Below are 16,049 nucleotides of genomic sequence, written 5' to 3'. Positions count from 1 at the left end.
TATTTAATTATTTATTTATTTTTTCCACGAAATTCTCCCATTTTCCATGAAATTTCTTTCTGCTTTGCTCTTTGAGACCCACCCAGGTTGAGCAAACAGCCACCACCAGTGACAACTGATGATGGTCCCTCCTTAATCAAGCGTGTGTGGCACGCCAGTTGTAAAGCCACCCCAGTTCATTGGGGGAGATTTAGTAATAGAACAATGGGAAGAAGTGAAACCATCTCTCATCATTTGAAGTTTCCATGTGAAGAGCAAGAATGAAGATCTTTCCGTTGTGTTTATATAATGTTTTAATGTTTGGGTTTTTTAAAGAATGATTATTTTCCTTTCACGTGCAAACTCCAAAACTAGAATATAACTATATATTATTATTAGGAAAAAAGAAAAAAGAAAAAAAGGAAAAAAAGAAAAGAAAAGAAAAGAAAGAAGAAAAGAAAGAAAAGAAAAGAAAGAAGAAAAAGGAGGGAAAGTAAAAAAGGGGGTGAGGTGGAAAAGGAAAGAAAGAAAGACAAAAAAAAAAAAAAGGGGGGGCGGGGGGAAAGAAAGAAAGGGGGAAAAAGAAAAGAAAAGAAAAGAAAAGAAAGGAAAGGAAAAGAAAAGAAAGAACCAAAGCTCTCAAAACAACAACCAAACTCATTGGTTTCAAGGTGGGTTAACAACGTGCAAAGCACAGGCCAGAAATTTGTTATTAGTGATAAAAAAAAGTCCTTTATTTGTCTCTCTGGGGAATTTCTTTCACACTCACTTTTTTTTTTTTTTTTTTTTTTTTTACAAACTATCTTTATTTGTTTCCCTTCTCCTTCTCTCTTTCTCTCTCACACACAAACATACACAGGCGGATCGCTTAAATAAAACAAGGTTTTATATTCATTCCAGGCAGGGATTTGTGCCAAAATGTGTGCCTCTTTTTTTTTCTCCCCCCACACTTTTCCTTATATACAGACCGGTGAAGAAAACACAGAAAAATCTGAGGCCTACGAGGTGACAGATGAACAAGATGTAGAGGCAAATTATCCGAATGGTGTTGCAAAGGAATGGCTTTTACTGGCAGAAAGGAACGTATTTCTACAAAGGTTAAAGGAATTCCTCTGTTTCTGTTTGATTTTTCCATGCTGGAAGTTTTCTTTTCAAGAGTAGACAAAGGTCCTGCATTTTAGATATTCCAGACAATTCTTTCCTTGGATTTGATGCTTGTTTGCTTGCTTATTTTCTTTTTTTGTTTTAAATGAAGGGTCTCTGCCTTAATTTACTCCTATTTTGTGCACAGAAGATTTATTTGCTGTGAATTCAATTGCCAGACATGTAATTTTGAATGTCTTCAGGGATGGGTCATCCACCACCTCTCTGGGCAACCTCTGCCACTGCCTCACTACCTTTATTGTAAAACCTTCTTATATCCAATCTAAATCTACCCTCTTTTAGTTTGAAACCATTTCGTCTTGTCAGAGTCCATCCTCTTCTTTCTTAATGCCTCCCTTGAGATACTGAACGAGATTCAGAGAAGGGTAACAAAGCTGGTGAGGGGTCTGGAGCACAGTTCTTATGAGGAGTGGCTGTAGGAACTGGGAATATTTAGTCTGGAAAGGAGGAGGCTCAAGGGAGACCTTATCACTCTCTACAATTGCCTGAAGGGAGGTGGTGGTGAGATGGGGGTCGGCCTCTTTTCCCATGTAACTGGTGATAGGATGAGAGGGAATGGCCTCAGGTTATTCCAGGGGAGGTTCAGGTTGGATGTTAGGAAAAGGATTCTCTGTAAGAGCGGTCAGGCAGTGGAATGAGCTGCCCAGGGAGATGGTAGTGACACCAATACTGGAGGTGTTCAAGAAACATTTATATGTTTTGCTGAGGGATGTGGTTTAATGAGATTCATTGGTGATAGATGGATGGAGGGACTCTGGTCAGTGCAGCAGTGGATTCAGAGATAAAGATAGCTTTTGCCAGCTCCGGTCCATAGCACAAACTGTTGGAATAATACACAAGAGAAAGTTAGCTCACATTGCAGCAAACTCTAGTTGATGTAAGTGGACGGGACATTCATGCTGAAGCTTAAATTACTGTTGGCCAAGTAGTTGGACTGAAGGAACTACCAAAGTGCCAAAAATGATGGTTTATGGCCTATTTCTAGTCTCCTTCGAGGCTGTGGTCATAAAAGAAAATGGCACTCAGATGACAGAAAATATAAGGGGAGACTGTATGCTAAGTGGCTGAAATCAACTGAGACTCAGGAGAGAGCAAGAGAGGGTGCTGATTTCTAGCAAGTGTGTGGAGAAGTAGAAGCAATTGTGCATGGTGCCACCTGGGAGACAGCCAAGATGTGGTTTAAAGCTGTAGATAAGAGCAGACTGAAAGATCCGTAGGAGGAATGAATCTTATGCAAACAGGAATCACGACGTTTCTGGATTAGCTAAGAATGGGAGGAATGAAATGTTGGAAAAGGCAATGCTGAAATGTTCTTGACCTCTGCTCAGCTGACTCAGAGGGAATGTAAAACACCCAGAGGAATCTTGATTGTGATCTTAGAATGTACCGAGGTTTTTACTGCAGAAAAGTAGAAATAGTTGGAAGAGTTTGCAATTTAAATTCATTGTTAGGCCTCAGTAGGATTGAAGGCCAGCGCAGGCCAATATGGGGCCTGAAAGGAAGGTGAAGATTAGCATAGAAAGAGTAATTTGAAGGTCTCTGAAAAGAAGCAGAAGCAAGTTCAAAGGATAATTCAATAAACAAATAAAGAGATACGCTAGGGAAAGAGCAGAAATACATGGAAAAGGAAATAACACTGTGCTACACAGACCACTGAGGGAAACACGTTGTTGAAGAATGTTTTAAGATGAGTGAAGGCAGATGGATATGTTCTCTCAGTGCGGGGAGATCCTGGGTGGGTTTTAGATGTCGCTTTACAAAGGTCTGCATTTGGGAGGAAAAGACCAATGAATGATAATACTTGAGAATCACCAACTGGGGATACCCTAACGGGCATGGCTTTCAGGGTCTGGCATTGGGAAACCCCATGTCTCCCCCTTTTCTGCTGAATATCAACATAAATTAGCATTCGTGGTACTTTCTTTGGACATTATTCAGACACCTAACTGTTTTGAAGTAACTGTTGTGGCACGTTATTCAGTAGGGAAGCAAACGGTTGTGAAGCTGTGGTACAGCTTTCTTCCTTTCTGTCTGAGAAACTTGAAGTGTGTGGAGAGCAACTCATCCTCCCAAAGGTCATACTTAAATATCTGAGCTTTTACATTTCTCTTTCTTCATCATCAACTTCATAGGGCCGTGAGTGGCTGTCGTAGTAATTAACTGAGCAGTCTTGAATCTCTCACCACAAAACATTTACTTTATTGTCTGTCTTTTCAGCCCTGTGGGGCATTTCTTCAGCCCTCAGGAGTGGGGTTTATCTCAACTAACATTAGCCACACAGCAGGCAAGCGTTTTGTCCCACAGAAGTAATGATAGTCATACACAGCGGACAAAAATCAACCCTTTTGGAGAAAATTCCTTTACCGAAGGCTGGACTACTCACATCAGCCAGATGCTTGACTTCTAGATGGCTGAAGATAATGGAAAAGAACTTACAAAAATAGACTTAAACACTCAATCTGCTCAGCCATCACGAGGCAAATACCACTGTGCCTTGGTTGCCACGTAAGGAATGTACAGAGCAGAGCACAACTTGCCAGGGGCTCTCATGCAATGGAGAAAGAGCAAAGCTAACAAGAGCAGATGTCTCATAGATAAGGCATGACAAATTCAAGTTATAAAGCATGGACGTGTGGAAGTAAGTGAGGTTAGCTCTGGGGAAAAAAAAACACACCAAAGGAACTGGAAGATATCTCACATCCTTGAACACCAATGAGTTTATTTTCTTAGGATGAGCTGCAGTCAAACACGAGTTATTGAGCTTAATATACAGGTAACTGGGTATCATTAAATAGCCTGCAATACACAGGTCAGATGAGCTAATAGTCCCTCCTGGACTTACACTATGATCTAAAACTGTTTATTAATCTAAACCTGGCCTGTCTGCAGGCTCTTCAGTGGATTTCTGGCTTGGGATATCATTCCAAGTGTGTGGATTTGATTATGATTGTTGAAAGGGTCCAGAACCTGAAAAAGAGTTTTCTTTTTCTTTTTTTTCCCCTACAAGTGCACAGAAACAGAACAGAAAAAATTCCTTTTTTTTTTTTTTTTTCTCCAAAACAGAGAATATCCCATAGCCCCAAACTACTCCCTTTTCAGGACTACAAAGTACAGTATTCACTCTGATACGTGACTTTAGTAGTTTTCAGATTTATTTTGTGAATTCAGTCCTCTAATGTGCTATTTCTGAAGTCCAGATGAGCCAGTGGAGATATTTCCTGAAGTATCATCATGCATTTAAAGAGAACTCAGACATTCATTTCTTGGAGTAGGGGTCTTAACATCATAGAATCATAGAATGGCTTGAGTTGGGAGGCACCTCAAAGATCATCTAGTTCCAATCCCCAAAATGAGAAGCAAAGGCACATTTGAATTATATTCTGTAAGTAAAAGTGTTTTTCAGAAGTGCCATCAATGCAAACTATGGCAGTCACTTGTCATTTAGACAGATGGAACGTCCAAGCATTAATAATGGCAAAAGGTACAAAATCACAGAATATAGACAGTTGATGCTCTATAAAAACCAGAAGGTGAAAGAAAAGCAGTACATGTCTTGTCTCAGAAACACCTCCTGAATCTTATGTTGATTTCATGACTTCCTAGGCTGGGCTCATGGCTTTTCTGGGACGGCTGTGCTGGATAGTGTTGGCAGGTGATGACACCAGTGTCCTGAAATAGAGAAGGAGTGAGAAGTGGAAGGGAAATGCACACTTGGATGTTGTCTTTTGTCTCAAATCCTAAAGAAAAAAACCAACATGTTTTCCTTGATGTATGCAAAAACTACGTCAGTTATTTGTGGATATTAAGAAAATGTGTTAGCTGTAAAGATGGAGCCTGGTCTAGGAGTAGAGAAGAGTCATCTTTGCAAAATCTCAGTACTGTGAAAATTGATGGTTGGAGTGGATGATCTTGTAGGTCTTTTCCAGCCTTGGTGACTCTGTGATTCTATGTTTTGGAGCACAGAAGATACTTGGGTTGTTTAGCCTGGAGAATATGAGGCTCAGAGGCAACCTCAGTGCTTCGCTTCTACAACTTCTTAAGGAGAAGAAGTACAGAGGGAGGTGTGGGGCTCTTCTCCCTGGGAACCAATAACAGACCATGCAGGAATGGCATCAAGATGCACCAGGGAAGGATCATAGTGGACTTTGGGAAACATTTCTTTACCATGAGTTTGGTCAAACACTGCAAAAGGCTTCTAGAGAGGTGGCCAATGCCCCACATCTGTCAGAGTTCAAGGAGCATTCGGATAATGCTGTCAGTATCATGCTTTACCTTTTGGTTAGCCCTGAAGTGATCAGGGAGTTGGACTTGAAGTTCTTTGTAGGTCTCTTCTAACTGAACTATTCCTCTGAAAACAATGCTCGATTGTATGGGAAATATTGCTTTACAAGAGCAGAGGCAATGGGTTTCCAACTTCATTTTGGCTGAATTCATTGGTAAAATTGAAGGGGAAGAGTAGAGTGGGGGCAGGCAATGAGAGGTTATTGAACACTTGAATTTAAAGTCCTTGAAGGCTCTTCTGATGTAGCTACCCAGAGCCGTCCTGAAGTTCTGGAAACCATAGACTGCTTTCCATCTCTGCCTGTTGGCACAAGGTTGTTTTAATGCTGTAATGAATATTTGCAGCACACCAACCTGTAGATGACCTGAGGAATAATTACATCTCCTGTCATGTCCCTCAGAACCCAGACAGCTGACCCCGTCCTTTAAAGTAATGGAAACCACTTTCACTGCAGCAGGCTAGCAACTAGAAAACAAAGAAACAGAAGAGAATAGCTTCATCCATCATTTGGCAGTCAGTAGTTCCAGCTGCTTCTAAATCTGCTTTGAAATTTCATTTTTCACCCAGAGCACCACCAAACATTTTCCATTTGGGGATGCTCCAGTCTTTATTATCTTGGGTAGATCATTTCAGAACTCCCTTAAAAGTGCAGCTGTTTTTGAGTTACAGCCTCACTAAATACCCAGGGCATCGGAGGCACCCAGAAATGATAATTAAAACTGCTGAGCACCTCTAGTCACAAGACAGAAGAAGCAGGGAATGCTCAATACTTTGCAAAAGCCCTCTTTTACAGTAATTTGCCCATGCTGGGGCTATAAATATCAGCCCTTCTCTGCTTCCTTCTCCTTGAAAAGGGCTCCAGGCACTGAAAACCCTTGGCAGATGCCTGGGGTCAGTTAGCTTGGTTGGCGGATATCTGGTTGGTGGATATCTGGCTCCCAACCTGAAAACACAGAGTGGATGTAAATGGCAGTTTTCAGGTGGGGAGAGGAAAAATGGGTGAATAACAGAATGAGGTATAGAGTCAGATGAGGCAGAGAATAGAGTTGGACAAGTTGCACTAAAAGTTAAAATTGACCTTCCCTTGGTAGTGATTCCTTACCACCTCTTTGAGCCACCTCAGGCATTTCTTAGCATGCAGCACTTTCTGCTTCTCTTTCATCCTAAAAAGCCAGCCATTATTTCAGTGGAGCCTCTTAACTAATTAGCGCTCAGCGCTGTGAGGTGAAGGTTGATCAGAGGGTGGGGATCAGGCCCACCACTTTGCTGCAGCCTCGACGGTTTCAATTTTGCACGGCTTGCTTTCCCTGCCCAAGATTTTGCATTTTGACATATTGCTTCAATACAGCACATTTTATGGCACCTTTGCTGGAGGGCCAAAGGCTACATTCCTTCTACACATCCTGCATGCAATTTTCATTCTCTTGTCTTCAACGCTTTATAGAATTTTTTTTTTCTTCCTCTCTCTCTTTTCCTTTCTTTCTTATTTATTTATTTATTTATTTATTTCCCCCCCCTTCTCTCCTCCAGGATATTGTGGGTTATTACCTCAATCCTTTTTCAGCTGAGGAAGGTTTGAGGTAATGACCTGAAACTTCCTGGAAAAGATCCCAAAAAGCCCCAAATGGAAACCACATGCAACATATTAGGGACCCTCACTGCATAAAGAAACATTAGTTCAAGTAACAAGAACATACATTGATCAGCTACTCATGTACCAGCTGGTAAGAGGCATGAATGATCAGCAATGCAGAAGAACTGGGTGGGGGAAGTAGTTGAACTGTTAATCTACAGCAAGGAAGGTGTAAAATATATATTCTCTTTTAGGAAATAGTTTCCTTAATCGCCATCCTTGCAGCTGGGCCTGGGATCTGTCTCTTTGTGGTAGCAAAAACCTGGAAGAGATTCATGGAACTTGCATGATGCCAAATGTTGCCTGTTTATGAACCCACGGAGCCCGAACATTGCTTGGTTGATGCTTCAGTATCAGTGAGAAAGTGGCCGAGAACTTTTTATTGTTATCATGGGGAGAAAAGAGTTTTCTTCTTCTCCATGTCCAGTTAAAATAATTTCCTTTTTCATCAGTGACAAAAAAAATGTGTTGTTTCCCCCTTCGACCCCCAGAAATTCTATAGTTCTGCAGGGAGAGGCAGAGCGGATAGTGATAAAATAGCCATTCTGGCCCATCTCCAGGAAGGTATTTCAGCTCTTGATTTCCACTGAAGTCAAATGCACTCGTGGCAGTGAAGGCAAGATAATATTGAGTGGCTCCGGGCCTTTGGTGTTGAAGAGCCATCTCGTCATCTGGTGGAAATCTTGTGCTCTATCATGAGATCATGACTTGTTCATTTGTGGAGTATTGTTTCAATTAACCCAGCTCAGCCCAGGGCCCAGCAGTATCCGTTCTTCTTCCAAAATAATGACAAAATCCTACCTCAAAAAGGTGCAAATTATTAGATGACCTGGAGCAGTACGGGCAACTTGGGTGTACCACACTTGAGTAGGGATGTGAGCTATGATGGCTCATCTACTGTTCTCCAAATGGTTCTGATCCAGAGCCCTCTAATATCCCAAACCAAAGCAAAGAAGAAGCCACTAGAAAACCAGTCTGCCCAATAACTCAGCAAAAGGAATCTTATGGTGAAGGAAAGAACCTACATATTTAACTTTCCTTTGCCTTCCAACAGAGCCACATGTCATATTAGATAGTGTAAGTTAATGGGAGCTGAACAAAGACTTCTGAAATGTGAAGTCCTGCCAACTCTCATCACTTCACTGTGCACACAGTTTGAGTTGGAACTGAGTCCAGCTTCCCTACAGTGAACACCTATAGCTTGAGCTGGTTGCTCAGAGCCTGGTCCATCATGTTTATTCCTTTTCTTTAAGCCCTACTTGCAGAAGCTGAAGTCTATTTTAGACCTTATGTGTGTTGAAAATGCTAGGATACATGGCTTATGTACACCTAATTGTGCCAAAATCAGGTAGTTGAAAGAAAAGAACCCAGAATACATTAGTTCTCATGATTTCTAATCCAGCCTCAGGATTTATGAGCCTACTGCTTCATGATTCATCATTTCTGCATGATTGGCAGGGATTTGGTGGAATATAAGAAGCAGCTGAGAGGAAGAAAGGGGAAAGGCTATAGATGTTATATAGATGCCCTGGATCTCCATGTTGGGATGAGATGGGCAATTACTTACAGTAAGTCTTCTGCACCTGAGTTCAAAATTGCCTTGCCTTTCCCTCTTGCCTGTCCAAGGTATGAAGGCCATGATGAATTAAAGTAATTTGAAGACATTTTCTGGAAAATTTGGAATCAAGATATTATTCCACTTTAATATTTACTCTGTGATTCCCATCTCTTTTTCATGCACCCTTCAGCAGTTTTGCAACAGCTCCTTGGCCCCATCATTAAGAAGCACAAAAGAAGTGGAAGATAAAAGGCAACATCATTTTTGTTTGCACAGGTTTCTAAAGGGAAGGAGGTTGCCATCTGGGTGGAAATCTGACAAAACATCACAGGAGGGGTCGGTTCCATCAGCCAAGCTGAACAACTGTGTGGAAACTAAAAGAAAACTGAACCAGCCCATTGTAGTAATTTATTGTGGCTGGCTTGGGGAGATAATGACAAAAAGAAGTTCAGTTCTTTTATCCGGTGTTGCAGTATAAGGTCTCATGCCAAATATACCCAAAACTCCATTTTCAGGCTGTGGTGAGAGCTTCACCTGGAATCTAGGAGGAGAAATGGTATGTGGTAACTCTATGACTCCATGATATGATGTCTAAGGCTTCAGCCCATTCTCTCATCATGTCCTACTGGTCAAGTCTTGTAAATCATTCCGTGCTAAGTCTAGATTGAGAATGCTTTAATCGGAAGCATTTTTGGCTGCTTGTTGCCCTGGGGTGGCCACACTGGGTGAAAGTCACCCAACCAAAGCACTGTCCTGACATACTGCAACCAGGAGAGGGGCCGTATCAGAACATCTCACCTCCTCTCTTACCACTGCAATGTGTTTCATTGGACTTATGAGGTTTTTTCATCATTTAGGGCCTTCTGAAATCTGAATCCCCACCAAAAACAAAAGAACAAAAGACAAATAAACAAAAAACCCACAAAAAATTCAAAAAAACAAATGTCAAGCCATTTGGTTTCCAGATCTCTACCTCAAAACACCCTGCCAGCTCATGACCCAACCCATGACCTCTTTGCCCTTGATTCTCAAGTCTACAGCAGCATCCGACTTCTCATTTCTCATCCATCAGAAACAGTATAATCTGTTGCCTGCTCTATTGTTTCCCCCTATAGAAAATGATTTGGCTTTGCCCATCTATATGGCTCCTCAAGTAGTTGGCAGCTGCTCTTAGATTCCTTCTGAACTGGCCAAGCTCTCTCGAACTGTCCTTGTAGCTCTCCCACTCCAGGTCTTTGACCAACTTGGTAGCTTCACAGAGTTCTATGTTTCTGGTTTTAAATGTAAGCTGAAAGGAAGGTGGGCCATGATACTTGTAATTGAGATAATGCAAGGAAATCAGAAAGCCTTCCATTGGAGTTCTAGCACAGCTTTGAGGCCTCTACACATTTCTGAAAAGATGCTGGTAAGTGCAAGAGTGGCTTTACTGGGTAGACTGGGAAAATCCACAGTCCTTTCCCTTTTAGCATTGCCCCATCCATCACACACACAATGCTACAAGATGAGGAGCCAGACCATTGCCCTTCATGTTACAGCTCCCTACAGCCCTGGGGCACTTGAATTTAGAGATCTCTGGGACTGTTCCTTGGCAGTGGAGCAGAACACACAGCATGCAGTTAGTTCTGCCTTTCCATAACAATCCTCCTTTGAGTTGCATGTGACTTTGTCACACTTCAGCAATTCAGCTCACCATTTTCTATGCCTAGGGTTGATTTCTGGGGGTGAAGCTTTCACAAAACCCATCCTTACAGCCTGTGAACATTAAGTGGCTTTGCCAGCATCTCTTTTCATCCTTTTTTCTTTTTTTAAACTTTTTTTTCACTTCTCAGGGCCAGATTCTCAGCTGGCGTCCACAGTTCACAACCACTATGTGCCTACCTAGCTGTTGCTGCTATGTAGGCAAGCTGCAAACTGTGCAGAAAGCATTACGCTTTTGTGGTATTGTTAATTCTCATTTAGGCATGGGTCTTTTTCTTTCTTTCATGAGTCAGGGCTTGCCTGGGCCCTTGCAAAGACCTCAGGTTCATACCGTGTGATGTAAAACCTGAGAGCTGGGCAGCATCGTGTGGCAGAGACTGACCCAGGTGTGGCACTAATAGTGCCAAGATAGTGCTGACAATTTCATGTTTCTGTACAATGCTCCATCTCTCAGAGCTGATGGGGTGTCTCATTTGAATGACTTCATTTTTTTGTGCTTTAGTCATAAATTTCACCTTTTTCTCCCATAAATTGAGGTGTAACACCTTTACCAAGAGCTGGATTCTCAACCCAGGTTGTGTGGATTCTCAGACACCACAGGGAACTCTACCAAGGTCCTTAACATCAGCCAAATCCAGACTTTACCTTGCATACGTCTCCCCATGGGCTTGCACATGGATGACAGGAGGGTCTCAATGACTGTATGCTTGTCAACTTATGACTTTGCCTTTTCCAAGTAGTATTTTCTTTTCTTCAGCCCATCAACTCAAATGAGATATTTCTGCTCCGGTTCGTCCTGCCTAAGAGATATCCATCTTCATTGCAAATTGCCATGTGTCATCTGTTAGAAATACTCTTGCCTAGGTGTGCAGAAGACTTGGAAAAAGTGCTAATACTAAGCAGATTCTCCTATTAAAATACACGTGCCCCATGCAAGGTCAAACAGTTCAGTTTGCACATTCTGGGAAAGACAAATAAAAGCATAATGATGGGACCTGGAAAAGAATTACCTGAGGTCAATAAGTTTCGAAGGCACTCATGGGGTCAGGGCTGTAGTGTGTTAATTACCCACATTGGGTAGTCCTTCCTTCTGAGAGGTTTCTCTATCGGTGTGATGTACATCATAGGGCTGTAAACCTGAAAAGAAATCAGGTTTCCACTGCCTATGGTAGCTTCTCCAATGGCATAAGAAATAATTGTATTTACTGTCACTTCTGAAGCAATACATTAAAGATTTGAGTGCTGATGGTGTGGCCTGAGGGCTGGATTCATTCACTTCACTCACAACACAGGTCCAGTAGGTTCTGGAGAGCTGGAAAGAGGAAATCTGTCTATTTCTGGGGTAACATTTGGAGTAAGTCACCAACAAGGCAGAAACAGAGGGACCTCAGCTAAATTTCCCTAATGAGGAACTTAGTTCTCTGATCCAAGTCACTGCTAAGGACAATTCCCTTTGTGAACCCACTTCTAAGTGCCTTGCAGGAATCGGTCACTGAGGCTGGAAAATACAATATGATCCCTAAGTCCAACCCCAACCCATCTCCTCCATGCCCACTGACCATTTCCCCCTGTCACTCCATGACACAAAAGGAAAGATGAAACCTTTTCAGGTGCAGCTTGTAACCGTTGCTTTTTGTTCTCTCCATCTGGCTGCTTGAACATCTTTATGGCCCTCCTTTGGAGTCTCTGTTTTTGTCCACATCTTATTGGAAGTGGGGACCAGATCCGGATACAGAACTCCATGTGTAGCATAGGTCTCTCTCAGTGCCTGTTTCCAAGATATCCTTTGCAGCTCAATAGGACTCTGGATCTGCCTCCTATTTTATAGTGGTTTTGGAGATTTCTGGGTGCAGGCATCTGTCCATATGAGTCCTGCTCATGGAAGAGATGTTCTGTCATCAAGATTCATAGAGCCTCTCTCTCTCACAAATAGAGACTTCCAAGGTGGTCAATCTACAGTTCCTCCTCTTTGCCCATGGGTTTCTTCCAGAGGAATCCACCAATCATCCAATACATAAAAGCCACCAGGGAGAAGGTATAAATATCTCAGATATAAATATCTCAGAGCTGAAAATCTAAGGCTTGCTCATTTCTCCCTCCTTTCTCTCTTAAGCAATATTCAAGAGCAATGCTGAAGCAAGCAAACAATATTTCCCTTTCATCTCCCCGAGCGATGAGCCAAGAATTGAACCATTCTCCTCTGTTTGCTGCTACCCGAGGTTGGTGACTATACAAACATGTCTCTGTCCTCATGAAGAGGGCTCGGGCACCTGGCCCTGCTGCTGGCAGCATCACACAAACCTGCATTGTATCTGACTTGTACTGCGGCTTGGTGCTGCCCAGATAAAAGCCATCTGAAGGATCTGCTCTGCCTCCAGGACCAGACGTGCCTGGAAAGTCATGCCAAGATTTCAGTGGAGGTGGAGAAGGTTGGTGCATTTACTGATTTTATTTAGAAAGTGGTTTCTGTGCTGTATCCAGAGTATACCCTGCTTTTCATCCCTCGTGGTGCAATTCTACAGGTACTTCAGCATTAAAACCTTTCCAAACTACAAATGGCATAAACATAGCAGGGCGTGCAGGGACAGATGCTTATCTTCCACCAGCTTCACATGAAGCACAGTGAAGTTATTCAGATTAGAGTCTGAAAAGGCACCCAGAGCTCCTTTGAGTCACAGAATGGCTCAGGTTGGAGGGGATCTTAAATATCATTTAGACTTCTTGTCACACCAGACACTGGTATGCCACCCACCAGATCAGGCAGCCCAGGGTCCCACCCATGGCCTTGGGTAAGTCCAAGGATGAGGCATCCACAATTTCTTTGGGATTTCTACCAAAAGATCACCTTTAAGCATGGTTAAGATCATAGTTTAGTGGGCATGATGGTGATGGGTTGGATTGGATGATATTAGTGGTGCTTTCCAACCACTATGATTCTATGGGTCGTGATCATGAGAAATGCATTCTGTCACTTTGTAAATCACATTGACATATTGCATTGATCTTTCCCCCTACCTACGTCTGCATATTTAAAAATCAGATATTTACAAGAGATTGCAGCCATCATCTAATTCACTGTATTGTTAGTGCAGACAGAGGTACTTAAAGCATCAGTTCCTGTACTGACCCTACAACTAGGTCTCTAGCTAAGATCTTATTTTTAAAATGGCATTTGATCTTGATTAAGGGACTTGATGTGATGAAGGACTCATTACATCTATAGATAAACAGTCCAAAGGGTACTTAATGTTTCTCATGAAAAAGGAAACATGTCTTTATAAATCACCCTTCTGCATTTATTTGGTCCATGCTTGCAGATGGTGACATTCCTGATGGCTGTGCAACTTCCCTTGAAATCCATAGAGGACATAGATGTGCCACTTGTAGGTTCTGTTGTTTCACGTTCATATAGAAAAAGTACATGGATGAATAAGGGATCTGGGGTCTTTATTTAAATGACACCTTCTTAAACCTGAGTGAAAGCAAGAATTGGACCCCAAACATGCAACCCTTTGTCTACTGGGCAGGTGGGAGCTATGAAGTGCTCCAGTGGGGCAGAGTGAGCAAGGGCACTTTTAGAAACAGTTTATCCTCTGGAGGATTAGAGGCCAGAGCAGGATGCAAACCTGCAGTGGGTAATGCCAAAGCACCGATCTTTTTAATTTTAAATAAATACAAGCCTCACAGTGCTCTTGTTTTATTGCCACCATGCAAGCCCCCATGCACGGCTGTTGGGCACAGAAAGGGCTATTCCTACCCTTCCATTCCCATGAGGTTGGGCAAGTGGTGGGAATGTGTTGGACTGAATGATCCTGATGGGTCCCTTCCAACTAGGGATATTCTGCAGTTCTATGGTTTCCTGCTAGGAGTTGTGTCATCATCCTTCATGTAGATGCCTTTGGAGGTGATGCTCTTAGAGCTTGCAACACCCTGACCTAAATCTCAATTTGTCCTCATGAATGACATCCATGTGGTTAGGTCTTGCTGATAAGCACTTGGGACACATGCAACCTTTTAAAAACACTCTAATTAGTAGAAAGAAAAAATAAACACCATCACTTAAACGTCAAATATCGCAATGAAATTAGCAGGGAGAGCTGAGCTGAGAGAACATGCTGCCAAATTTAAATCCCTGCATCCAGCAAGAGCCCTGAATCTACCAGAGAAATGGGAAGAATTCTGTGTGCTGAGTTTAATGGGGTTTGGTTACGAGAAGACGGGCAAATGTGCACTTGCATCTCCAAGTGCGGGTGGTGAGAAAGAGTAAACAACAGCAAAAGGACATTGGCAGCGTGTTAATCCATCTGTGGTGGGTTTGCTGCTGTAAAAGATGTTAACAGTTTAACTGGAGAGTCCTCAAAATTAGCAGAGAAAAAGAGCAGAGAAAAGTTCCCCTCTCTTATCCCTTTTGGCTTCACAGAATCACAGAATTGTAGGGGTTGGAAGGGACTGCTAGAGATCATCGAGTCCAACCCCCCTGCCAAAGCAGGCTCCCTACACCACGTCGCACAGGTAGGCGTCCAGGCGGGTCTTAAATATCTCCAGAGAAGGAGACTCCACCACCTCCCTGGGCAGCCTGTTCCAGTGCTCCATCACCCTCACTGTAAAGAAGTTCTTCCGCACATTCGTGTGGAACTTCCTATGCTGTACTTTCATCCCATTACCTCTTCCAGACATTACCGCATGGAAGAAGTTTTGGAAGAAGTTTTGAGGTGCGGGTGTGACCACTTCCCCCCGAGGCAACCTCACAGGTGGGGCTGCCTCCACATCCGCATTCACCTCTCCCTCGGGTTCCAGGGCCCCAAACCTATTTTGTAGAGGAGCCGGTAAAAGAAGGGCTCGTCCGGGATTTGAACCCGGGACCTCTCGCACCCTAAGCGAGAATCATACCCCTAGACCAACGAGCCATAGACAGCAACTGTATGCACAGTACACTATGTGTGCACTGAGGGCTGTGGGCATGGTGGGTGGGCACAGGTAGGGCTGGATGTGGGGGTGTGAGATGTCTTTCCCAGTCATAGTGATTCTGGGATTGTCCCATTCTTCTTGAGGTGCAGGTTTACTCTTGACTTCTACTTCTTCTCCCTTAGGGCTAGGGATCCGGGTTCTTGGCTCTTCCCTGAAACCTAAACCTGCCCCCAAGGATCCCATTGTGTGCAGGCACTTTCTGCTTGCTGTGGCTTTGGGTGGACAACACAAGCAAGAACAGCAATCTTGATACCAAATGGATTGCTGCTTTCCTAACATCTCACCTTAGTATGCAGCCAGGTGCATTCATCTCTGCCATGCAACCTTTTGTTATCATAGAATCAATAGGGTTGAAAAAGACCTCTAAGAGCATCTAATCCAATGACCAAAATTCCCCCATCAGTGCAGCTCTATGTACACAGCCTGGTGGAAAGCAGCTCATGTTGCTCTGGCTAATTAAGATTAGAATCCAGAGCAGATGATTTGGACAAAAGAGAATCTGAGATTTAGAGGCAGGCACTTCATGTTGTGAATGGGAGAGCTGCTCCCCTCTTCCACATAAAGATGGATGTCGATTCTATGATTCTATGGATAGCTTAGGTGCTCAGCCATGGGATGATCGAGCTGTAAATGTCCCTGTTCACTGCAGGGGAGTTGGATTAGATGACCATCTAAGGAGTCTTCTAACTCAAATGGGTCCATGATTCTATTTTATGACTTCAAAACACCACTTCATAGATTCATAGAATCATTACAGTTGAAAAAGA

At 42.9% G+C, this 16,049-nt stretch overlaps 1 non-coding gene across 1 annotated transcript; it reads right to left on the bottom strand.

Annotated features, from left to right (window-relative positions):
* Window positions 1–15,149: 15,149 nt before the first annotated feature.
* TRNAP-AGG lies at window positions 15,150–15,221 on the bottom strand. Its single transcript has one exon. It is a non-coding gene; the product is annotated as a tRNA-Pro (tRNA).
* Window positions 15,222–16,049: the final 828 nt, after the last annotated feature.

Source organism: Coturnix japonica, chromosome 1 (genome assembly GCF_001577835.2).
Source record: "Coturnix japonica isolate 7356 chromosome 1, Coturnix japonica 2.1, whole genome shotgun sequence".
Taxonomy (NCBI): Eukaryota; Metazoa; Chordata; class Aves; order Galliformes; family Phasianidae; genus Coturnix; species Coturnix japonica.
The sequence above is the reverse complement of the archived record's forward strand: the minus strand, read 5'-3'. Positions and strand labels throughout refer to the sequence as shown.